This window comes from Tachyglossus aculeatus, chromosome 22, assembly GCF_015852505.1.
Source record: "Tachyglossus aculeatus isolate mTacAcu1 chromosome 22, mTacAcu1.pri, whole genome shotgun sequence".
In the NCBI taxonomy this organism is placed as follows: Eukaryota; Metazoa; Chordata; class Mammalia; order Monotremata; family Tachyglossidae; genus Tachyglossus; species Tachyglossus aculeatus.
The window spans coordinates 45,723,722-45,747,343 of NC_052087.1; the positions used below are offsets into that span (position 1 = coordinate 45,723,722).

The 23,622-nt window shown below is 45.9% G+C and overlaps 1 protein-coding gene across 10 annotated transcripts in view; it reads right to left on the minus strand.

The window, feature by feature from the left end:
- The window catches only part of PLEKHA7 (pleckstrin homology domain containing A7), a 258,819-nt gene that overhangs the window by 137,735 nt on the left and 97,462 nt on the right, over positions 1-23,622 (minus strand). The window lies entirely within an intron of this gene.

Here is a 23,622-nt window from a genome sequence, read left to right on the forward strand (position 1 = left end):
ACAGCACTTATGTATGTATCCATAATTTATTTATAATAAGGTCTCTCTCCCCCTCTAGACTGTCAACTCGCTGTGTGCAGGAAAACCTGTCTACCAACTCTGTTATGTTGTACTCTCCCAAGAGCTTAGTACAGTGCTCTGTGCACAGTAACTTCTCAGTAAATATGCTTGATGGATTGAAGGGTAGACTGCTAGACACAGTCAATGCAGAGGTGGAGGGTAGATCTGGGAGATAAGGGCTTAGTCAGGGAAGACCTCTTGGAGGAGATGTGATTTTAGAAGGGTTTTGAAGGTGGGGGAGAGTTGTGGATAAAAATAAAAATGAAAATGCCATAAAAATGCCATAAAAATCATGGCATTTGTTAACCGCTTACTAGCACTGTTCTAAGCAGTGGGGTAGATAACAAGCAAATTGGTTTTGACATAGTCCCTTCCCCACATGGGGCTCACAGTCTTAATCCCCATTTTAAAGAGGAGGTAACTGAAGCACAGAGAACTTAAGCCACTTGCCCAAAGTCACACAGCAAACATGTGGCAGTGCCAGGATTAGAACCCACACATGTGAAGGGGTGGGAGTTCCAGTATCTAGGGGGTCTTACAGTCGGTCTTACTACCAAATACTGCTAGTGCCTTTTCTAGAGGTGCCACAGATGACATAGTTAACTTGTATCTCCCCTAGCGCGTAGTACAGTGTTTGATCCATAGAAAGCACTTAACAGATACCATAAAAACACTAAATCCCAGTCCAAGAGCTTGACACAGTACGAAGGGGAGAATTGGGGAAGGGAATTCAATCAATCAATCAATGATTTTTATTGAGTGTTTACTATGTGCAGAGCACTGTACTTCACACTTGGGAGAGAAGCAGCATGGCCTAGTGGATAAAGCACGGGGCTGGGCATCAGAAGGACTTGGGTTCTAATCCCAACTCTGCCACTTGTCTGCTGTGTAACCTTGGGCAAGTCACTTCACTTCACTGGGCCTCAGTTCCCTCATCTGTAAAATGGGGCTTAAGACTGTGAGCTCTATATGGAACAGGGATTGTGTACAACCCGATTATCTTGTATCTACCCCAGAATGTAGTACAGTGCTCGGCCCTAGTAAGTGCTTAATACCACAATTAGTATTATCATTATTATTACAATAATAACAGAATTAGCAGGCACGTTCCCAGCCCATAATGACCTTACAGTCTAGAGAGAGAAACAGACATTAATATGATTAAATAAGTAATTTATACTATATAATTTAAAGATATGTACATAAGTGCTGTGGGGTTGGGGAAAATATCAAATGTCCAATTCAAATCAAATTCAGAAGAAAACCAATTTTCTTTCTAGAAGGCTCCAGATGCCCATTTTTTGGCCTGATCTTCAGGGTCACCTAAGGCCCAATTACTCTAGGGGTAGAAAATTTGGGGAGTTTGGAAAGAGTATTTCTTTCTGACTGGCTGACAGAATGGGTTCACACTGTGGAAGATGAGATTACACATCTGATTTCCTGAACCTTTTTTTTTTTTTTTTTACTCCTTTCTCTTTCTCCCTTTCTTCCTAAGGGAGCCATGCATCTAATTTTGTTCTGGACAGTCCGGTTTTCAGCTGGTCTGCCTCTGTCCAGTACAGCTATGCCCCCGGGGGCCTTGATGTCCACCAATTTATCTTCAACACCCAACTTCCCTCTGCCTCAGAAACCGAGTTCCAAAACTTGGAAACAAGCACCAGTGTTCAGGGGGACTTGGGACAGGAGGTCAGTGGCTCTGGGAGTGATGGGGAGGTTAGGGAGCCTCCATGAAATACTGTCGATCGATTGGACACTGAACATCCGGGCAGCTCAGATAAACTCCTGCAAAAAGACCCACATCATGTCACTTGACTCTACTGATCACTCTGTACAGTGAGTGGGATGTCATCGTCACTTGTGTGTCTGGTACCGGGAGTACAGAAAACCCCACAGGTCAGGAAACGCAATGGCCAAATGCAATTGTAGGGAAGCAGGAAGGTCCAGTGGGTATAGCCCAGGCCTGGGAGTCAGAAGGACCTGGGTTCTAATTCTGCCTCCACCACCTGTGTGCTCTGTTACTTTGGGCAAGCCACTTGACTTCTCTGGGCCTCAGTTCCCTCATCTGAGAAATGGGGATTAAAAAAAAATAGTATTTGTTAAGCATTTACTGTGTGCCAGGCACTGTAAGCACTGAGGTGGATACAAGCTAATTGGGTGGATACTGTTCCTGTCCCACGTGGGGCTCACAGTCTCAATCCCCATTTTACAGATGAGGTAACTGAGGCACAGAGAAGTGACTTGTCCAAGGTCACAAAGCAGACAAGCGGCAGAGCCGGAATTAGAACCCATGACCTTCTGACTGCCAGGCACGTGCTCTATCCACTAGGCCATGCTGCTTTTCTAAGACTGTGAGCCACATGTGGGACATGGACTGTATATAACCTGACTAGCTGTACTTACTTTTCAGTGCCTGGTACATAGTAAGTGCTTTAGCTACAATTCTATTTATTCTGATGGTATTGACACCTGTCTACTTGTTTTGTTTTGTTGCCTGTCTCCCCCTTCTAGACTGTGAGCCTATTGTTGGGTAGGGACCGTCTCTATATGTTGCCGATTTGTACTTCCCAAGCGCTTAGTAGAGTGCTCTGCACACAGTAAGTGCTCACTAAATACGACTGAATGAATGAATGAACAAATGCCATAAAAAAGTCTTGATATCCTGGAACACAGAGAATGTGCATTCAGGGTGGTGCCTCATACATCACATTTCTCAAAATCCACCGCCTGGGCAAAGGAACCGATTTAATGTTGTAATGGGAAGCTGGCTGCCTATATTTGCGTCTCAAAGTCATAAATTCTCAGCTTTGCCTTGATGGTACTACCACAAATTTTTGCATTCACATATAAGACCTCAATAAATCTCACTTTGCTGATCCATAAATCTTGAAAAACTCACTTAAAAAAACACTGACAACACACTAGGCTAGGCTTTGGAGTGAAATGCTGGAGACAGTTGTGAATTCATCTTCCAAAATTTCTTAACTATGAGCTATCCTACACACATACCAATGCAAGAGGAAAATCAGCATTAATTATTTAACAGACAATAAAAAGTATAAGTCCACATTTCATCGAGTAGTATGTCCACATGTACTATAAAATCTATTTTTCCCTCACTCAGTTCAATTTGATGAGAGTTCTCCTGTTATTAGCACACAACCCCATGTATATTTCATCTCCTTCCTGTGTATACAGCTTTAACCCAATCCCCTCCGATCCAACTCAGAAGGAGCAGTAGAGAGAACCTGTGTAAAGATGGAAACTGGAATATCTCTCATGCAGGAATTGTGTCTGACCTAATCTGACCTTGGCTTCACTGACACTGTCCTCTCCTGGTTTTCCTCCTATTTCTCTGGGTGCTCATTCTCAGTCTCCATGGGCTCCTCCTCTGCCTCCCATTCCCTAATTATGGGTGTCCCTCAAGGTTCAGTTCTGGGTTCCCTTCTATTCTCCATCTATACCCACCCTTGAAAAACTTATTTGCTCCCATGACTTCAACTATCATCTCTACGCAGATGATTCCCAAATTTACATCTCCAAGCCCTCATTTCTCTGCCTCTTTGCAGTCTTGCATTTCCTCCTGACTACAAAACCTCTCTACTAGGATGTACTGTCATCACCTCAAACTTAACATGTCCAAAGCAGAACTCTTTATCTTCCCACCCGAACACTGTTCTCCACCTGACTTTCCCATCACTGTAGACAGCACTACCATCCTTCCTGCCTCATAAGTCCATAACCTTGGTGTTACCCCTTGACTCCTCTCTCATTCGACACACACATTTAATCTATCATTAAATCCTGTTGGTTCAACCTCCACAATACTGCTGAAATCTGCCCTTTCCCTTCCATCCATACTTTAATCCAAACTTTAATCCAAACATTTATCCTATCTCTCCTTAATTACTTTAACAGCCTCCTTGTTGACCTCCTAGACTCCTGTCTCTCCCCATTCCAGTCCATACTTCACTCTGCTGCCCAGATAATTTTTCTACAAAAATGTTCAGACCACGTTTCCCCACTCCTCAAGAAACTCCAGTGGTTGCCCATCCATCTCCATATCAAACAAAAGCACCTCACCACTGGCTTTAAAGCACTCCATCTCCTTGCCCTCTTCCTCAAAAATCTCCAGTGGCTACCAATCAATCTGCGCATCAGGCAGAAACTCCTCACCCTGGGCTTCAAGGCTGTCCATCACCTCGCCCCCTCCTACCTCACCTCCCTTCTCTCCTTCTACTGCCCAGCCCGCAACCTCCGCTCCTCCACCGCTAATCTCCTCACTGTACCTCGTTCTCGCCTGTCCCGCCGTTGACCCCCGGCCCACGTCATCCCCCGGGCCTGGAATGCCCTCCCTCTGCCCCTCCGCCAAGCTAGCTCTCTTCCTCCCTTCAAGGCCCTGCTGAGAGCTCACCTCCTCCAGGAGGCCTTCCCAGACTGAGCCCCTTCCTTCCTCTCCCCCTCGTCCCCCTCTCCATCCCCCCATCTTACCTCCTCCCCTTCCCCATAGCACCTGTATATATGTATATATGGTTGTACATATTTATTACTCTATTTATTTATTTATTTATTTATTTTACTTGTACATTTCTATCCTATTTTATTTTGTTGGTATGTTTGGTTCTGTTCTCTGTCTCCCCCTTTTAGACTGTGAGCCCACTGTTGGGTAGGGACTGTCTCTATGTGTTGCCAATTTGTACTTCCCAAGCGCTTAGTACAGTGCTCTGCACATAGTAAGCGCTCAATAAATACGATTGATTGATTGATTGATTCCACCTCACCTGGCTATTCTCCTACAACCCAGCCCGCACAATTCGCTCCTCTAATGCTAACCATACCTTAATCTCGTCTATCTCGTCACTGACCCCTCAACCACGTCCTGTCTCTGGCCTGAAACACCCTCTCTCCTCAAATCTGATAGGTAATTACTCTCCCCTCCTTCAAAGCCTTATGGAAGACACATCTCCTCCAAAAGGCCTTTCCTGAGTAGGCCCTCCTATCCTCTTCACCCATTCCCACCTGTATCACCCTGACTTGCTCCCTTGCTCCCTTTATTCATCTCCCCTCCCAGACCCACAGCCCTTATGTACATATCTGTAATTTATTTATTTATATTAATGTTTGTCCCCGGCTTCCAGACTGTGAGTTCCTTGTGGGCAGGAAATGTGACTGTTTATTGTTACATTGTACTCTTCCAGATGCTTAGTACAATGCTTTGCATTCAATAAGCACTCAATAATTACGACTGAATGAATAACTTGTATCTACCCCAGCAGTTAGAATAGTGCTTGGCATATAGTAAAAGCTTAACAAACACCATGATAATGTGAAGCAGCGAGGCCTATAGCACGGGCAAAAGAGGTAGAAGTACCTAGGTTCAAATCCCAGCTCTGCCACTTGACTGCTGTGTTATCCTGGGCAAGTCACTTCACTTTTCTTTGCCTCATTTACCTCAGTTGTAAAATGGGGATTAAGACCGTGAGTCCTATTTGGGACAGGGACTGTGTCCTACCTGATTAACTTGCATCTACCCCAGTGCATAGGACACAGTGACTGGCAAATAATAGGTGCTCAACATATGCAATAATAATAGTAATAATTCTGAAACCAACAATAGGACACTGCCAATTCTGCCCTATATCTCCCACCCAAACCATTTTCATTCTTCAACCATCAGGGAGGACCTACGGGGAAAGGAGAAGGGGTTTTTTGTTTGTTTTTTTACTTAATTATTCCCTTCTTAAACAAATAAAAAAAGCAAAAATCTTTGCTCACAGATATCTTTAGTTAATCTTTCCAGCAAAAACTGCTCCCAGAGGAGAAGACAGGAAAGCCAAATGTTCTTAATTTAAAATAGAGACAGGCCTCTCTAACAAAGTCCAATCACAAGATTTGGGTTTTTTTTTATCTCCGGCACCCCAGATAGAAATAAAACTGTACGACTTCTCGGACAGCGCGTAGTGTTTTCTTCCCCATTTGAGAGAAGGCGCCCACACACACAAAGCCTGCCAAAATGTATTTGATTTCTATGTTCAAACCTTCCCTTCTGCATCGCCTACACAGTTGAGTCTGTTCCCTTTAAGGATTTTGATATTTTCCCCTCCCCCAGCCCCCCATCACTTAAGTACACAACCATCTGTAATTTATTTTAATGTCTACTGCCCTGTCTAAATCTGCAAGCTCCTTGTAGGTAGGGATCATTTATACCAACTCTGTTTTAAGGTATTCTTCCAAGCACTTAGTACAGTGCTCTGCACACAGTAAGAACTCAGTAAATGTCTAAGTCCTTCCTTCTGCCATTGCCCATGCTCTTGGACTTTTTGGTACAGTATATTTTTCTAGTGTACTCTCCCAAGTGCTTAGTATTGTGCTCTGCACATAGTAAGCACTCAATAAATACAACTGACTGATAGTGCCCTGCACACAATAAATGTTCAATACCACTGATTGATTAATCATCATCATCAATCGTATTTATTGAGTGCTTACTATGTGCAGAGCACTGTACTAAGCGCTTGGGAAGTACAAATTGGCAACATATAGAGACAGTCCCTACCCAACAGTGGGCTCACAGTCTAAAAGGGGGAGACAGTGAACAAAACCAAACATAGTAACAAAATAAAATAAATAGAATAGATATGTACAAGTAAAATAGAGTAATAAATATGTACAAACATATATACATATATACAGGTGCTGTGGGGAAGGGAAGGAGGTAAGATGGGGGGATGGAGAGGGGGATGAGGGGGAGAGGAAGGAAGGGGCTCAGTCTGGGAAGGCCTCCTGGAGGAGGTGAGCTCTCAGCAGGGCCTTGAAGGGAGGAAGAGAGCTAGCTTGGCGGATGGGCAGAGGGAGGGCATTCCAGACCCGGGGGATGACGTGGGCCGGGGGTTGATGGCGGGACAGGCGAGAACGAGGTACGGTGAGGAGATTAGCGGCGGAGGAGCGGAGGGTGTGGGCTGGACTGTAGAAGGAGAGAAGGTAGGTGAGGTAGGAGGGGGCGAGGTGATGGACAGCCTTGAAGCCCAGGGTGAGGAGTTTCTGCCTGATGCGCAGATTGATTGGTAGCCACTGGAGATTTTTGAGGAGGGGAGTAATATGCCCAGAGCGTTTCTGGACAAAGATAATCCGGGCAGCAGCATGAAGTATGGATTGAAGTGGAGAGAGACACGAGGATGGGAGATCAGAGAGAAGGCTGATGCAGTAGTCCAGACGGGATAGGATGAGAGTTTGAATGAGCAGGGTAGCAGTATGGATGGAGAGGAAAGGGCGGATCTTGGCAATGTTGCGGAGCTGAGACCGGCAGGTTTTGGTGACGGCTTGGATGTGAGGGGTGAATGAGAGAGCGGAGTCGAGGATGACACCAAGGTTGCGGGCTTGTGAGACGGGAAGGATGGTAGTGCCATCAACAGAGATGGGAAAGTCAGGGAGAGGGCAAGGTTTGGGAGGGAAGACAAGGAGTTCAGTCTTCGACATGTTGAGCTTTAGGTGGCGGGCAGACATCCAGATGGAGATGTCCTGAAGGCAGGAGGAGATGCGAGCCTGGAGAGAGGGGGAGAGAGCAGGGGCAGAGATGTAGATCTGGGTGTCATCAGCGTAGAGATGATAGTTGAAGCCGTGGGAGCGAATGAGGTCACCAAGGGAGTGCGTGTAGATCGAGAACAGAAGGGGACCAAGCACTGAACCTTGGGGAACCCCCACGGTAAGAGGATGGGAGGGGGAGGAGGAGCCTGCAATAGAGACTGAGAATGAACGACCGGAAAGGTAAGAGGAGAACCAGGAGAGGACGGAGTCTGTGAAGCCAAGGTCAGATAGCGTGTTGAGGAGAAGGGGGTGGTCCACAATGTCAAAGGAAGCTGAGAGGTCGAGGAGGATTAGGGCAGAGTATGAGCTGTTGGATTTGGCAAGCAGGAGGTCATTGGTGACCTTTGAGAGGGGAGTTTCCGTGGAATGTAGGGGACGGAAGCCAGACTGGAGGGGGTCGAGGAGAGAGTTGTTGTTGAGGAATTCTAGGCAGCGCGTGTAGACAACTCATTCAAGGAGTTTAGAAAGGAATGGTAGGAGGGATATGGGGCGATAACTAGAAGGTGAGGTGGGGTCAAGAGAGGGTTTTTTTTAGGATAGGAGAGACATGGGCATGTTTGAAGGCAGAGGGGAAGGAACCAGTTGAGAGTGAGCGGTTGAAGATGGAAGTTAAGAAGGGGAGAAGGGATGGAGCGAGAGATTTCATGAGATGAGAGGGAATGGGGTCAGAAGCACAGGTGGCCGGAGTAGCACTTGAGAGGAGGGAGGAGATTAATGTATTCCCCTTTAGCACTCTGATATTTTCCTCTCCTCTAGACCACAGCATTTATGTACCTTATTTTAATGACTGTCTCCCCATCTAAATCTGTAATCCTTCTGGGCAGGCATCATCTGTATCTACCTTACTGTACTGTACTCTCCCAAGTGCTTACTACAGTGCTCTGAAACCAGTAAGCACCCAATAAATGCCAATTTTTGTTTGTTTTTTTACAGTATTTGTTGGGCATTCATTCATTCAATTGTATTGATTGAGTGCTTACTGTGTGCAAAGTACTGGATTAAGTGCTTGGGAGAGTACAGTACAACAACAGACACACTCCCTGCCCAAAACGAGCTCACAGTCTAGAGATGATATTTGTTAAGCACTTAGTATATGCCAGGCACTGTACTGGGGTGGATATAAGAAAATCAAGTTGGACACAGTCCCTGTCCCATATGGGGCTCAGTCTCAATCCCCATTTTACAGACAAGGTAACTAAAGCACAGAGAAATAAAGTGACATGCCCAAGGTCACAGAGTGGAAAGTGACAGATCTGGGATTACCATTTTACTTGCCTGCATTATTATTTGCTTTGATGTATGCCTCCCCTCTTCTAGACTGAAAGGCCGTTGTTGGCAGGGACTGTTTCTGTTTATTGCTGAATTGTACTATCCAAGCGCTTAATACAGTGCTCTGCACTCAGTAAGCGCTCAATAAATGCAATTGAATGAATGATTGAACCAATGACTTTCTGACTCCCAGGACATTGCTCTACCCACTATACCATTTTTATTTTCTTACTCTCTAAAAGGCATTTGTTCTGAGCACTGGGTAGATACAATATTATCAAGTTGGACACAGTTCATGCTCCATTTGGGACTCACAGTCAATCTCACAGTCTTAATCTCCATTTTACAGATGAGGTAACAGGCACAGAGAATTGAAGTGACTTGCCAATGTCACATAGCAGACAAGTGGCAAAGCTAGGATTAGAACCCAGGTCCTTCTGACTTCCAGGCCTGTGGTGTATCCTCTAGGCCATGCTGCTTCTCTATTTCATTATATTATACCACCACCTAGAAGGAGAGTTTCAATCAATCAATTGAATTGAATTTGGTTAAAGTTTGCAAGCATGATGAATGGTGACAAGCGTGGAAAACTGGCTCCGCTTATGATGGGAACCTGTAAGAGTACTTAGTTCCCTGAAACACCCAACTCTCTGTCTCCACTACTCCATTACTGATGTCTTATAACAATGCAATACTTTTGGAATGCATTGACTAGAGAGGGGAAAAAAAATACCTTGGCCTGGAAGAAAGTGTGGCCTTATGGAAAGAGCATGGTTTCAGAGGAGCTGGGTTCTAATCTCCACTCTGCCACTTGTCTGTTATGTGACCCTGGGGCATCTATTTCATTTCTCTGGACCTCAGTTTCCTCATATGTAAAATGGGGATTAAGACTGTGAACCCCATGAGGGATATGGACTGTGTCCAATCTGATTATCTGGTATCTACCCCAGTGCTTAGTACAGTACCTGGCACATAGTAAGTGCTTAACAAACACCATTAAAAAAAAATCACTGGAGAAAACACCCTGAAAATGAAGAGTTAGAAAACCATTGAGCCAAAAACTGCTTAGGCATTGCTAAATTCCAGATTGAGTAACTGATGTCATTCATCTGACTCAAATTCCTCCCGCTACCTGATCCACAGGACAGGTGTGGAAATGCAAGAAGACCAAATTACTACATCAGAGTGTACTCTCTGGGAAAGTCCAGGAAATAAGGGTCGCTTAATTGCACAAGCATTCAAAGGCAAACACCATTTGCTGGTCTCATACCACTGTGAGAGGATCCTTCTCTCTCAAACGTACATTCCATACCAACAGTGACAGTCCTGCCATTGATTGATATAGTAAAGATTAGAAATAATAATAATAATCATATTTATTAAGCACTTACTATTTGCCAAACAGTGCACGAAGGGCTGGGATGCATCCTAGATTCAGTCCCTGTCCCTGAACCACCTGAGCTCACAGGAAGGAGAACAGATAATGAATCCCCATTTTACAGATGACGAAACTGAAGCACAGCAGAGTGACTCATCTAAGGTCACACAGAAGGCCAGTGGCGGAGTCGGACTTAGAACCTAGGTCCTCTGATTCCCACGCCTTTGCTCTTTCCATTAAGTCACGTTGCTCCCCAGAGACGGGACTTCAGACCCACACACTTCAGTAGCCCACCTTTCACATAGATGAAAGTCTCCTTTGGCAAAATGCATCCAGATCCCTGCTACATGGCCAACGCTTCCAGATCGTGCCCCGGATTACTCCACACCCCATCCGGAAAACTCATCGGGCGTTTCATTTGCCAGCTCTGCAGGATCGACCGAAGAACGGTGACTTCACCAGGCAAGCGCTTGCGGAGGATGGAGGTTGTGTTGAGTTTGGAGCACGGTTTGGGAAATCTCCCCTACCAGTGAACAGAGAAAGTCCTCTGATGGTGACAGAGCAGCCCAGACTCACCACCCCTGGAGTTTGTTCTCCAGTGAAATAAGGTTGGCCGAGTGTGGGGAATCACTACAATATATTAGATTGTGAATGGTGACCCGCCTGTCCGCCATCTTCCCTGAGGACAGAATGAGAGGGAAGGGCTTTCAAATGCAATAAGAGAGATTTAGGTTAGATTTCAACCAAAACTTCCTGATGATGAGAGCTGTTAAGGGCCGGGCCCGGATAACGGATCTGCTCAAATTTCCCTGGCATAAATGGCATCACCTCTGGACCAAGTCCTGTGGAGTCACAAGGAGCTGATCTTGATGCCAGCCAGGAAGACCAGACACAGATAAGATCTGATATCCACTTAATCAGGAAAGTAGCCCAACATCCAGGACCAATGCTGTGATTCATTCATTCAATCGTATTTATTGAGTGCCTACTGTGCACAGAGCACTATCCTAAGCATTTGGGAGATTAATATTCACTTCAGCCTCTCTTTAGGCATGGCCACTTTTATCCGTGGTTGATCTACGGACTGTGAACTACAGTAAGCTCCTGGTGGGCAGGGTCCGTGTTCCAATTCATCTGTGTGGTACTCCAAGCATTTAAGACAGTGCTTTGCATCATCATCAGTGGTATTTAATAAGCACTTACTGTGTGCAGAGCATGCAGAAATACAAGAGTTGGTAGATACACTCTGAACCCACAACGAGCCTACAGTCTGCACAAAATAAGCACTCAATAAATACCTTTGATAGATTAAGAGCGGCCTACTCGATGTTATAGATCAATGCAATGAACCTATTTCATCTGGGTGAGAAACATTCCCTGGAATCTCAAATTTTTCCAGTAGTTCAAGAAAACCCTCATTCTCATAATGGCTGGTCAGTCGTGGCAATCTGTTTTACATTTCTCAGTCAATATTTTTGAATTTTTTTATGGCATTTGTTAAGCACTTACTCTGTGCCAGGCACTATACTAAGAACTGGGATAGATACAAGATAATCAGGATGGACACAGACCCTTTTCCCACATGGGGCTCAAGTCAATCTGCATTTTCCAGATGAGGGAACTGAGGCACAGAGAAGTGATGGTATTTGTTAAGCACTTACTATGTGCCAAGCACTGTTCTAAGCACTGGAGTAGATATGAGGTTATCAGGCTGGACATGGTCCCTGTCCCACGTGGGGCTCCCAGTCTTAATCCCTATTTTATGGATGAGGGAATTGAGGCACAGAGACATAAAGTGAATTATCCAAGGTCACACAGATGAAAATGGCAGGGCCAGGAATAAAATGCAGGTCCTCTGAATCCCAGACCTGCTATCTTTCCATTAGGCCACACTTCTTGAGAAGCCTACTCTTTTTCCCATAAAAGCTTTACCTTGCCACCAGATTCACAGGACTCAGGACTTAGCTGATCTCACTCCCCATGCATTGTCACCTTTCACATTGTGTTTGGAGGTGGGTAGATGAGTCTGAGAGGCAATAGGTGAACTGAATTTGGTGACGATTTCATTTCGGCACATTCAGTCTGAATGATTATTATTACGATATTTGTTAAGCGCTATGTGCCAGGCACTGTTCTAAGCGCTGGGGTATATAAAAGATAATCAGGTTGTACACAGTCCCTGTTCCACACAGGGCTCACAGTCTTAATTTCCATTTTACAGATGAGGGAACCAAGGCACAGAGAAATTAAATGATTTGCCCAAGGTCACACAGCAGACAAGTGGCGGAGTTGGGATTATAATAATAATAATGATGGCATTTATTAAGTGCTTACTATGTGCAAAGCACTGTACTATGTGCTGAAGCACTGTACTAAGTGCTGGGCACTGTACTAAGTGCTAGGTGAGAATTACACCATGCTGCTTCAGGATGGTGAAAGATGAGACTCTATCATTTTGAAGAAAATCACCATGATTGTCAGAGTCCCTCTTGTGGAGACTACCATGGGATCCATTAACCAACTATCCCAGAACCATTGGAATGGGAAGAGCCCCGAGGACCCATCTAGGTCATCCCTCTACCTCCAGACAGGCTTCCCCCAAGACTCTCCACAGATGGGCAGGCATCTGCCTTTGCCCGTTCTTAAATGCAGCAGCTGAAATACCACTGCAGTATGTGTGTTGTGGTGGTATTTCAGTTGCGGGGAGAGGGGGAGTTGTGTGTGTGTTTGTGCACATGTGTATAAACCTTATATATATTATTTCTCTCCCTGTAAGCAATTCAGAGTCCCCACCTAGGCTGTATAATCCTCAAGGGCAAGGATTGTGTCTTCTCTTTTGCACTCTCCCCTGCGCTCAGTACAGCACTCTGAACTCAGCAGATGCTGGAAAAGCAACATGACCTAATGGAAAAAGCCCAGGCCTGGAAATCAGAAAGACCTGAGTTCTAATCCCAGCTCCACCGCTTGTCTGTTGTGTAATTTTGGGCAAGTCACTTAACTTCTCTGGGTCTCAGCTACCCCATCTGCAAAATGGGGATAATAATAATAATAATGGCATTTGTTAAGCGCTTACTATGTGCAAAGCACTGTTCTAAGCGCCGGAGAGGATACAAGGTGATCAGGTTGTCCCACGTAGGGCTCACAGTTTTAATCCCCATTTTACAGATGAGGTAACTGAGGCACAGAGAAGGTGAGTTGCCCAAAGTCACACAGCTGACAAGCGGCGGAGCCGGGATTAGAACTCATGACCTCTGACTCCCAAGCCCGTGCTCTTTCTACTGGGCCACGCTGCTTCCTGAGAGCCTTTGTGAGACAAGGACTTGTCCAACCTGATTAGCTTGTACCTACCTCAGTGCTTAAAACAGTGCTTGACATATAGTAAGAGTTTAACAAATACGTCCATTATTATGTGTTTTCCCCAGCTCTGCACACAGTACCCATCCAAGAAATACCTTTGATTGATTAACTGATTGATGAGCAATAAATGCAACCATTAGAACTTGCAACCTAATGGGGCAAATAAGGCAAAAATTATTTACAAAGAGTGGAAGCAAGAGGAAGAACAAAGATACAGAAGGAAGTAGCCCAAATAGATCTGGGAAAAATCCCTGAACAAGTGGTTGAGTATTCAAACAAAAATATACAGATGGACATGAGTACTGAGAATGGGAGTAAAATGTACAACTTCTAAGGATGAGGGCCAGGCCAGCCTGCCTGGGGTATTGTGAATTAATTGGTGAAGCCTTCCTGGAGGAGGTGAGATTTTTTTTTTGGGGGGGTGCTTTTGAAGATGAGAGCTGTAGGCTGGCAGATTTGGGGGGAGGGGCTTCCAAGCCAGGGAATGGTGTGAGTGAGAGGTTGGAGGCAGGACAGTCAAGCACCAAAGTACAATTAGAAGATGAACCTAGGGTGAAATGAGGACTCACCTCACTGTGTTCCTGATCCAGAAAACACCGTTCTTCTCATTTCCCTCCGAGAAAAAACAGTCTTTTACTGCTCCTATTAACATGGCTTGGGAGTAATTATAAGAACAAATGTGATGCTGAGACAATAATTCCTTGTTTATAAAGCCCACAGTTTCAGCCTTTATTTCAAGCTGATATTTTTTTTCCAGCCGGCTCCCTCCAGAGTTTCATCTTTTCACTCAATCATACTTAAGGCTCAGAGCTTAGCATTCTCCCTGGGGAGGAGAAGGGTGGGGCTGCTCCATCCACACCAGGATGTTACCAGGCCCATGGGCCAAGCCCTCCCCTGAAGGAGTCACCAGCATGCTCCCACCTCCATGGAAAGAAAGATTAAAGAGTCCAGGATCCTGGGCCTCTTTTCCGAACAGCCAGGAGATGTTCCACTTCTCGGCGCCTAGAGTTTCCTGGACCTCAAAGGTGAGGAATAGCAAAGTGGCCTCTTCAAGCAAAAAGGAAGCAGCATGGCCTAGTGGAAAGAGCCGGGACTGGGAGTCAGAAGGAACTGGGTTCTGACCCTGACTCTGCCACTTGCCTGCTGTGTGACCTTGGGGAAATCACTTCACTTCTCTTTGCCTCCATTTTCCTAACTGAGAAATGAGGACTCAATATCTGTTCTCCGTCCTACTTATACTGTGAGCCCCATGAGCCCCATAACAACAACAACAATAACAATAATGGTACAGGTTAGGCATTTACTATGTGCCAGACACTGTTCTAAGCCCTGAGGAAGATACAAGTTGTATCTACCTCAGTGCTTATAACAGTGCTTGACACGTGGTAAGTACTTGATAATACCATTTTAAAAATTACAAATGTTTTAAAAAGGCCCTCTGGGGAAGAAGTTAAGTGTCTGGGGGAAGCTCAGTGCATCATGGTTCCATGGAGATCAAGCTTTAAAGTTCTGGCCAATTATTATAGGCCCACATAGAGGGTTGGGTTTGTTCCTCAGGAAAGTCCAACTTTTGATCTAAGATGAGGCAGGAGAGATTGGGAGGTTAGGTGGGTGCTGAGAGGAATAATAGCAAGGAAGAAGAAGGAAAATGGCACCATCTGGGAGAGGTCCTGGCAGCTTCTCTCTTTCTCCAGAGAACGCAAGTACTCTTGGGAAACACATCCCACCAACCTCCACTGCCTAAGCAGACAGGAGGCAGAGAGCCCAGTAGGGCTAGACCAGCAGGTGGCATTTCCAGTGCCCATCTAGCTCCTGACATTGCCCAAATCAATCAATTGCATCTACTGAGTACTTACTCTGTGCCAAGTCCCGCACCAAGCACTTGGCAGAATACAACAGAGTTAGCAGGCACGATCCCAGCCCTCAAGGAACTTCCGACCTAGTAGGGAATTCCCTCCCAGCTCCATGGGTCTGGATATCCAATTCAAAATGAGCAGAACTGGATTTGCCTTTCTCAGAGCAGTGCCTTCATTCAGGAATTGCAATCTCAGGCATTTCTTGCCTTATAGTTGAAGGTGCAGTGAGAAAAGGGTCCTTCCGACTCCGTGTTCCAGGCCCTGGGGGCGGGAGGAGCTGAAGCTAGAAAACAAGCTTGCAAACTGAGGTTCCATTTTAATAATAATAATTATGGTATTTGCTAAGTGCTTACTATGTGCTAAGCACTGTTCTAAGCGCTGGAGTAGATACAGGGTAATCAGGTTTTCCCACATGGGGCTCATACTTTTAACCCCCATTTTACAGATGAGAAAACGAGGCAGAGAAAACTAAAATGAGAAAACTAAGTGACTTGCCCAAGGTCACAGCAGACAAGTGGTGGAGGTGAAATTAGAACCCACGCTCTCTGACTCCCAAGCCTGTGCTCCTTCCACTAAGCCATGATGCTTCTTTTTTGACCAATCATCTCCCCTGCTCCCATTCTGCAGACCTCCTTGTCCCTGGAGATTGCATGTGACAAGACCCTTGGACCAAAATTCCGCTTTTTCTATTTATGGTATTTGTTCAGCGCTTGCTATGTACCAAGCACTGTCCTAAGCACTGGAGTAGATACAATTAGGGTGGATACAGTCCCTGCCCCACAAGATTCCCTTTTGACCAGTTGTCTCCCCTGCCTCCCATTCAGGAGAGGTCCTTGACCCTGCAGACCCTTGACAAAACCCCTGGACACAAAATTCCTCTTTTAAAGGGACCTAAGTCATTCATTGGGATTCCCAAACTATCTGGTTTCTAGACAGACATACAAATGCTCAGCCTCACTCACCTCTCTCCCTCAAGCCACTGAGGCTTTCAAATAAAGTCTGTCAGGGCCATTCTGTGAGGCTACCTATCCTCTGAGACCCACTTCTTTCTATTTTATTTATGACATTTGTTAAGCATTTATTACGTGTCAAGCGCTGTTCTAAGAGCTGAAGTAGATACAAGTTAACCAGACCAAATACAGTCACCAGCCAACATGGGGCTCACAGCCTAAGTAGGAGGGAGAACAAGTACTGAATTCCCATTTTGCAGTTGAGGAAACCGAGGCACAGTGAAGTTAAATGTCTTGTCTTTGGTCACACAGCAGGAAAGTGGTGGAGCCGGGATTAGAATCCAGGTTCTCTGGCTCCCAAACCCGGGCTTCGATCCACTAGGCCACTCTTTTTCCCTACCTGACATCCACCTGACTGCCAGCATAGGAAGCCCTACATGTCATCATTATGACCCTCTCCCGAGACAGGCGCAGTATTCTAAGTGTGCAACTTCATTAGTTTGTATCTTCCCCAGTACTTAGTACAGTGCCTTGCACATAGTATGTGCCAAACAAATATCATAACAAAAATTCTACATCTTCCAGCTTCACCACCAATACAGACCCTGAGCTTCTCGTTGTGAGGGATGATTGACAGCCCCCAAACTCATCATCGACCACCACCCCATGGGTGGATCAGCCTTTGCTTCGGGATACTCTCCCTGAGCCTAGAGCCATGCCTGGGGATGCTGGTCTAGTGCCTAGTGAGCTCCATTAGTTGTGGCATTTGTTAAGCCTTTACTATTGCCAAGTGCTGTACTAAGTGCTGGGGTAGATACAGGCTAATAGACTCTCACATGGAGTTCACAGAGTAAGAGGGAGAATAGGTATTAAATCCCCATTATCCAGATGAGAGAACTGAGACACAGAGAAGTGACTTGCCCGAGATCACACAGCAGGTAAATGGCAGAGCTGGGATTAGAACGCAGGTTCTCTGGATCCAAGGCCCAGGCTCTTTCCAGCTAGTCCTAGCTTGGCCACGGATCTGCTGTGCCTCCTGGGGCACATCACTGAACCTCTCTGAGCTTTAGTTTCCTCACTGCTAAAACGAGGATCAGCTGTCCTCTCTCTCTACCTCTTAGGTTGTGAGCTCCCTGTGGGATGGAGACAGTGTCCAATCAGAATGACTTACATCTATCCAATGCTTAGCATAGGGCTTTAGCACAGAGTAAGTGCTTAACAAATATCATAAACTGTGAGCTATTTCTAGACTGCAAGCTCCTTGTGGGCAGGAATCATGTCTACCAACTCTTTTGTACTGTGTTTTCCCAAGCACTTCATACAGAGATCTACACACAGTAAGTGCTCAGTCAATCAATCATATTTATTGAGTGCTTACAATGGGCAGAGCACTGTACTAAGTTCTTGGGAGAGTACAGTGCAACAATATAACAGAGTTGGCAGACTTGTTTCCTGCCAACAACAAGCTCACAGTCTAGAGTGGGAACAGACATTAATATAAATAAATTGTGGATGTACATAAGTGCTGTGTGGCTGAGGGAGGGGTGAACAAATATATACGACTAATTGATAATTACTTCTGAAAGTCAAAAGTGGAGATGGTGCCAGCAGCTTGCTAGATTCCCCCGAACCCGGCCAGCAATGTCATAGGCCCAAAATCTCTCTTCCTCTACTGGCCCCAAAGATTGGGTCCCAGACAATCCCTCAGCCACTTTCCCTCTCAGAACAGGAGCTCAGGGCAGGACAGACAACCTATGGCAGATGGAGAAGGGACAAGGGCACGTAGTCTTCACCAAGCAGCCGAGCTTGGGGGCCCTGAGAGCTGTTGGGAGCAGGAAATGGCAACCTGAGGAAAGAGAATCCCCAAGACGCCTATGTCTCAAAGCCCAGTCTTGGAAAGAAGCAGAATAATAATAATAATAACAATGGTATTTGTTAAGTGCTTACTATGTTCCAGGCACTATACTAACTGCTGGGGTAGATCATAATAATTGTGGTATTCATTAGGCATTTACTATGTGCCAGACACTGTACTATGCACTGGAGTAGATACAAGCTAATTAGGTTGGACACAGTTCTGGTCCCACATGGGGCTCACAGTCTTAATCCCTGTTTTACAAATGAGGGAACTGAGGCCCAGAGAAGTGAAGTGACTGTCCCAAGGTCACACAGCAGAGCCAGGATTAGAACCCAGCTCCTCTGACTCAGAGGCCTGTGCTCTAGCCGCTAGGCAATGCTGATTTTGTGCCACAGTCCTGGGTCTGGGACCGGGTGAGTTCTCAGTAATAAGGGGATGGTTAGACCCCACAAGTAGGAGGTTAGTCAGGTGAGCTCCCATCTCTCTTAATGGAGAAAAGCCACATGGCCTAGTGGATAGATGGCAGGCTTGGGGGTCAGAATAATAATAATGATGGCATTTGTTAAGTACTTACTTTGTGCAAAGCACTGTTCTAAGTGCTGGGGAGCATACAAGGTGATCAGGTTGTCCCACATGGGGCTCACAGTCTTAATCCCCCTTTTACAGATGAGGTAACTGAGGCACAGAGAAGTTAAGTGACTTGCCCAAGGTCACACAGCTGACAATTGGCGGAGCCAGGATATGAACCCATGACCTCTGACTCCCAAGCCCGTGCTCTTTCCATTAAGCCACGCTGCTGCTTCTGAGAATTCTTCTGCTTCTTCTTCTTCTGAGAATTCAGAAGACCTGAATTATAATCCCAGCTCTGTCATTTGTCTTCTGTGTGCCCCTGGGCAAGTGCCTTAACTTCCCTGTGCCTCAGTTACATCATCTGTAAAATGGGGATTAAGACCATTAGCCCCACATGGGACTTGAACTGTGTCCAACCTGATTATCTTGTTTCTACCCCAGTGCTTAGTATAGCTCCTGGCACATAGTAAGTGCTTAACAAATACCATTGAAAAAAACAGAATAAAAAGCTGCTGAGAGAGCAGCTCTCACTGCTATCCCAGCCTGGCATCACAGAGGAACTTAAATGAGCATGATACTGTTAGACGATAATGCTTTGTGATTAGAGGAGAAAGAGGATACACCAGTGAGGGAAGAAAAAAAAAATCCACATAGGTGGGTTAGAATAAGATAATGAATAAAAACTGTACTGAATCGAGTCTTTTTCTTCAAAACTAGATCTCCTAAGAGATATTGCTTATGTAAGCACCTGTAGCCAATGCCTCAGATTAGAAGAGCCAGGATATGTTGCAAAGGTTACAGAGAAAAAACGCATGGCCGTTCTACCTTGTAGACACCTGTCTCCACTCACAGAGTCTATTGAGCTTTGCTACCTCCCTGGGTTGCTGCATTTTCTGTTCCAAGCTGAAACCCAATCCCTTTCACGCCCTGCCTCCCCTATACAAAAAACACACAGGTCATAAAAAGAATTTATAATAATAGTAGCGGTATTTGTTACACTTCACTATGTGCCAATCGTTGTCCTGAGAGCTGGGGTTAGAAACAAGATGACCAGATCGACACAGTCCCTGTCCCACATGGGGGTTCACAGTCAAAGGGGGAGGGAGAACAGATACTGAATCTCCATTTTACAGAACAGGAAACTGAGGCATAGAGAAAGGTGTTACAGCTGGCAAATGCCAGAGTTGGGGTTGGAGCCCAGGGCTTCTGTCTCCCAGGCCCATCCTACTAGGCCATGGGTTTTTATAAAGACCATCTCCCTCAGGTTGCAGCAGTTCAAGCAAGAGGCTCTTTCACTCTTGCTTTCTCCCTCCCTCTCACTTTCTTTCCTCTCTCTCTCCCCCTCTCTCTCTCATTCATTCAATCATGTTTATTGAGCACTTACTGTGTGCAGGGCACTCTACTAAGAACTTGTATATGTTGCCAATTTGTACTTCCCAAGCGCTTAGTACAGTGCTCTGCACATAGTAAGCGCTCAATAAATACGATTGATGATGATGGACAGTACAATTCAGCAATAGAGACATTATTCCCTGCCCACACCGGGCTTACAGTCTAGAGGGAGGGGGAGATAGACACCCAAACAAGTAAACAGGCATCAATATACCTAAATAGAATTATAGATATATACATAGGCACATAAATGCTATGGGGCTTTGGGGGGGACAGCAAAGGGAGCGAGTCAAGATGATGCAGAAGGGAGGGGAAGATGAGGAAAAGGAGGCTTAGTCTCTACCCCCCTTCCTCCCTCTATCTCCCTTTTTCCCTCTCTCTCCCCTGCCTCCCTTTCTCCGCTTTCTCTCTTTCCCTCTCTCTCCCTGCCTCTCTCCTGCCTCCCTTTCTCCCCTGCCTCCCTTTCTCCCCCCTTTCCCTCTCCCTCCCTCTCTCTTTTTCTCCCTTTCCCTCTCCCTCCCTCTCTTTCCCTCTCACCTTTTCGCTCTTTCCCTCTCCCTTTCTCTTTCCCTCTTTCCCCCTCCCTCCCTCTCTCTCCCTTTCTCTCTTTCCCTCTCCCTCCCTCTCCCTTTCCCTCCCTCTCTCCCTTTCCCTCTTTCCCTCTCCCGCTTTCTCTCTTTCCCTCTCCCTCCCTCTCTCTTCCTTTCCCTTTCCCACCCTCTCCCTTTCTCTCTTTCCCTCTTTTCCTCTCTCTCCCTCTCCCTTTCTCTCTTTCCCTCTTTTCCTCTCCCTCCTTCTCTTTCCCTTTCCCTCTCCCTCCCTCTCTCTCTTTCCCTCTCCCTCCCTCTCTTTCTCCCTCTCTCTCCCTATCTGTCCCTCCTTCCTATCTTCTCCCTCCCCCCTTCTCAGGGACTGAAAATACAAGGCCGCACCCCACTCACCCATCCACCGAGCTGGCCTCACCCTGGTAGCTGGCACTGGCTACACCCTGACCACTGTGATCTAACCTTCGATCTCCTCCTATGGCTCCCAGCAGACACTCCCTTTCCTCCAGGCAAAAAGAAACCAAAACCTGCCCAAGAGAAGTTGCCAGCCAAAGGAGCGATCAAAAGGATCTCCTATTCATCAATCAGTAGTATTTATTTAGAACCTACTGTGCACAGAGCACTGTACTAAGCACATGAGAAGCAGCATAGTCTAGTGGAAAAAGCATTGGGCCCGGGAGTCAGAAGACTTGGGTTCTAATTATGACTCTGCCACTTTTTTAAAAAATGATATTTGTTCTGTGCTATGTGCCAGACCCCGTTCTACGTGCTGTGTCTAATCAGGTTAGACACAATTTATGTCCCAGATTAGGTTCACAGTCATAACCCCCTTTTTAAAGATGAGGGAACTGAGGCACAGAGAAGTGAAGTGATTTGCCAAAGATTACACTGCAGAAAGTGGTGGAGCTGGGACTAGAACCTAGGGCCTTCTGACTTACAGGTCCTTGTGCTGCCCACTAGAACATACTACTTCTCTTGCCTGCTGTATGACATTGTGCAGGTGGCTTCACTTCCGTGTGCCTCAATTTCCTCATCTGTAAAAAATGGGGATTCAATACCTGCTCTTTGACCACTTAGTCTGTGAGCCTCATGTGAGACATGGATTGTATCTGACTTGATCTAAATGCTTGGAACCTAATAACAAATACAAGTACTATTATTATTATTATTATATCCAGGAAGAAGACACGATCCTGGCCACAAAAAAATTGGTGACCTTCAAGTCTTCATCTTCTCCCAGAGCTCACCACCTAAAATTCCTAGAAAGGCCACAAAAAACAGTTTCTCCTGTCTTTGGGAATGTTCTTCACAGCCAGAGAGGCTACGGGCCTGGGACAGGGAAGAGGGAGTCCATTTTTGGGAGATATGGGAGTAACTACATAATAACAGTATTTGTTAATCACTATGTGCCAGGCACTGTAGTAAGCACTGGGGTAAATTCATGGTAATCGGGTTGGACAAAGTCCAACATAGGGCTCACAGCCTTAATCAACATTTTCCAGATGAGGTAACTGAGGCCCAGAGAAGCGAAGGGCACAGGCAGTGGAGCCCAGGTCCTTCTGACTCCCAGACGCGGGCTCTATCCACTAAACCACTTGAGAGGGAGGGGAAATGTTCAAGTTGGGAAAACAGTGATGCTGGAGCACCTCCATGCAGTACTCTGAGGTAAACGGGCAGAGAGGATTGGGCTGTCTGTTCGGTTTCGCTTTTCGAGAATGTGGTTTGAGACCCTGTAGGGGTGGAATCCTAAAGTTTCTTCAGAAGCTACCCACACTCACACACCTCCGAAACCAGGACACACCTCTGCTTCCAGCACCCTGGCACGGGGTTGGATCCCTCAACTGACTCACTCCCCAAGGAGGAGAAGAAGTAAGAGAGTGGAGAGGTGAGAGAGAGCAGAGAGATGAGAGGAGAGGGAAGAGGAGAGAGCAGGGAAGTGAAAGGAGAGAGCAGGAAAGTGAAAGGAGAGAAAAGGTGAGGAGGGAGGAAAGAGTAGAGGAAATTAGAAAGGAGAGGAAAGTGGAGAGGAGAGCTACAAAGGTAATGCATAAAGTTGTTTCCCTCTAATTAAAGAATCATAAATGACTTCCCACTAGGTCAATTCATGAGTGAAATTCACCTCCACTGATCAGCTAAGGGCCAAACATTTTGACCATGTTCCTTCAGGTGCACTCTCACTGCACTGGTGCATTAATAATTAACTTCTTGGCCGCATTGCTCACCAAATATGCTATAAAAGATGAGTAAGCCCACAGAAACCCAGAGCCCTCCTCTCTTCCCCTTGCCTTTTGTCATTCTTGCCTAATGAACAGGGGACAACCACTTCATATTTCTGAGCCCTTTAAACAAAGGCCACGCATTGCCCTTGGAAGGTGTGCCTGCAGCTGGATACATTTAGAATAAAGATGTGTACCATGACCATTTCTACCTTCTCTCAGACACTAGGCAAGTAACTGACCGTAGGTTTAAGGAGGTTAACAGAAGCCCACCTATCCGGTTCGCTCACCCTCCAAAAGTCCAAGGGGCAAAACTGATGGAAAGATTCACAAATCCTCCTCCAGAGGACTTTTTGATAGAAAGATTTCCTCCCCACTACATTACAGCCCCACCTCAACTCCTGGCCATCTCGCCTTCTGCAGCACCTATAACTCCTGAGACCATGGTTAGAAGAAACCTCAAATCATTTAGGAAATGTGTCTTGCTAGGGATAATGTCTAGTTACCCTCTTGTCAATCAATCAATCATTTATTGAGTGCTTACTATGTGCAGGCACAGTACTAAGCATTTGGGAGAGGACAACAGAGTT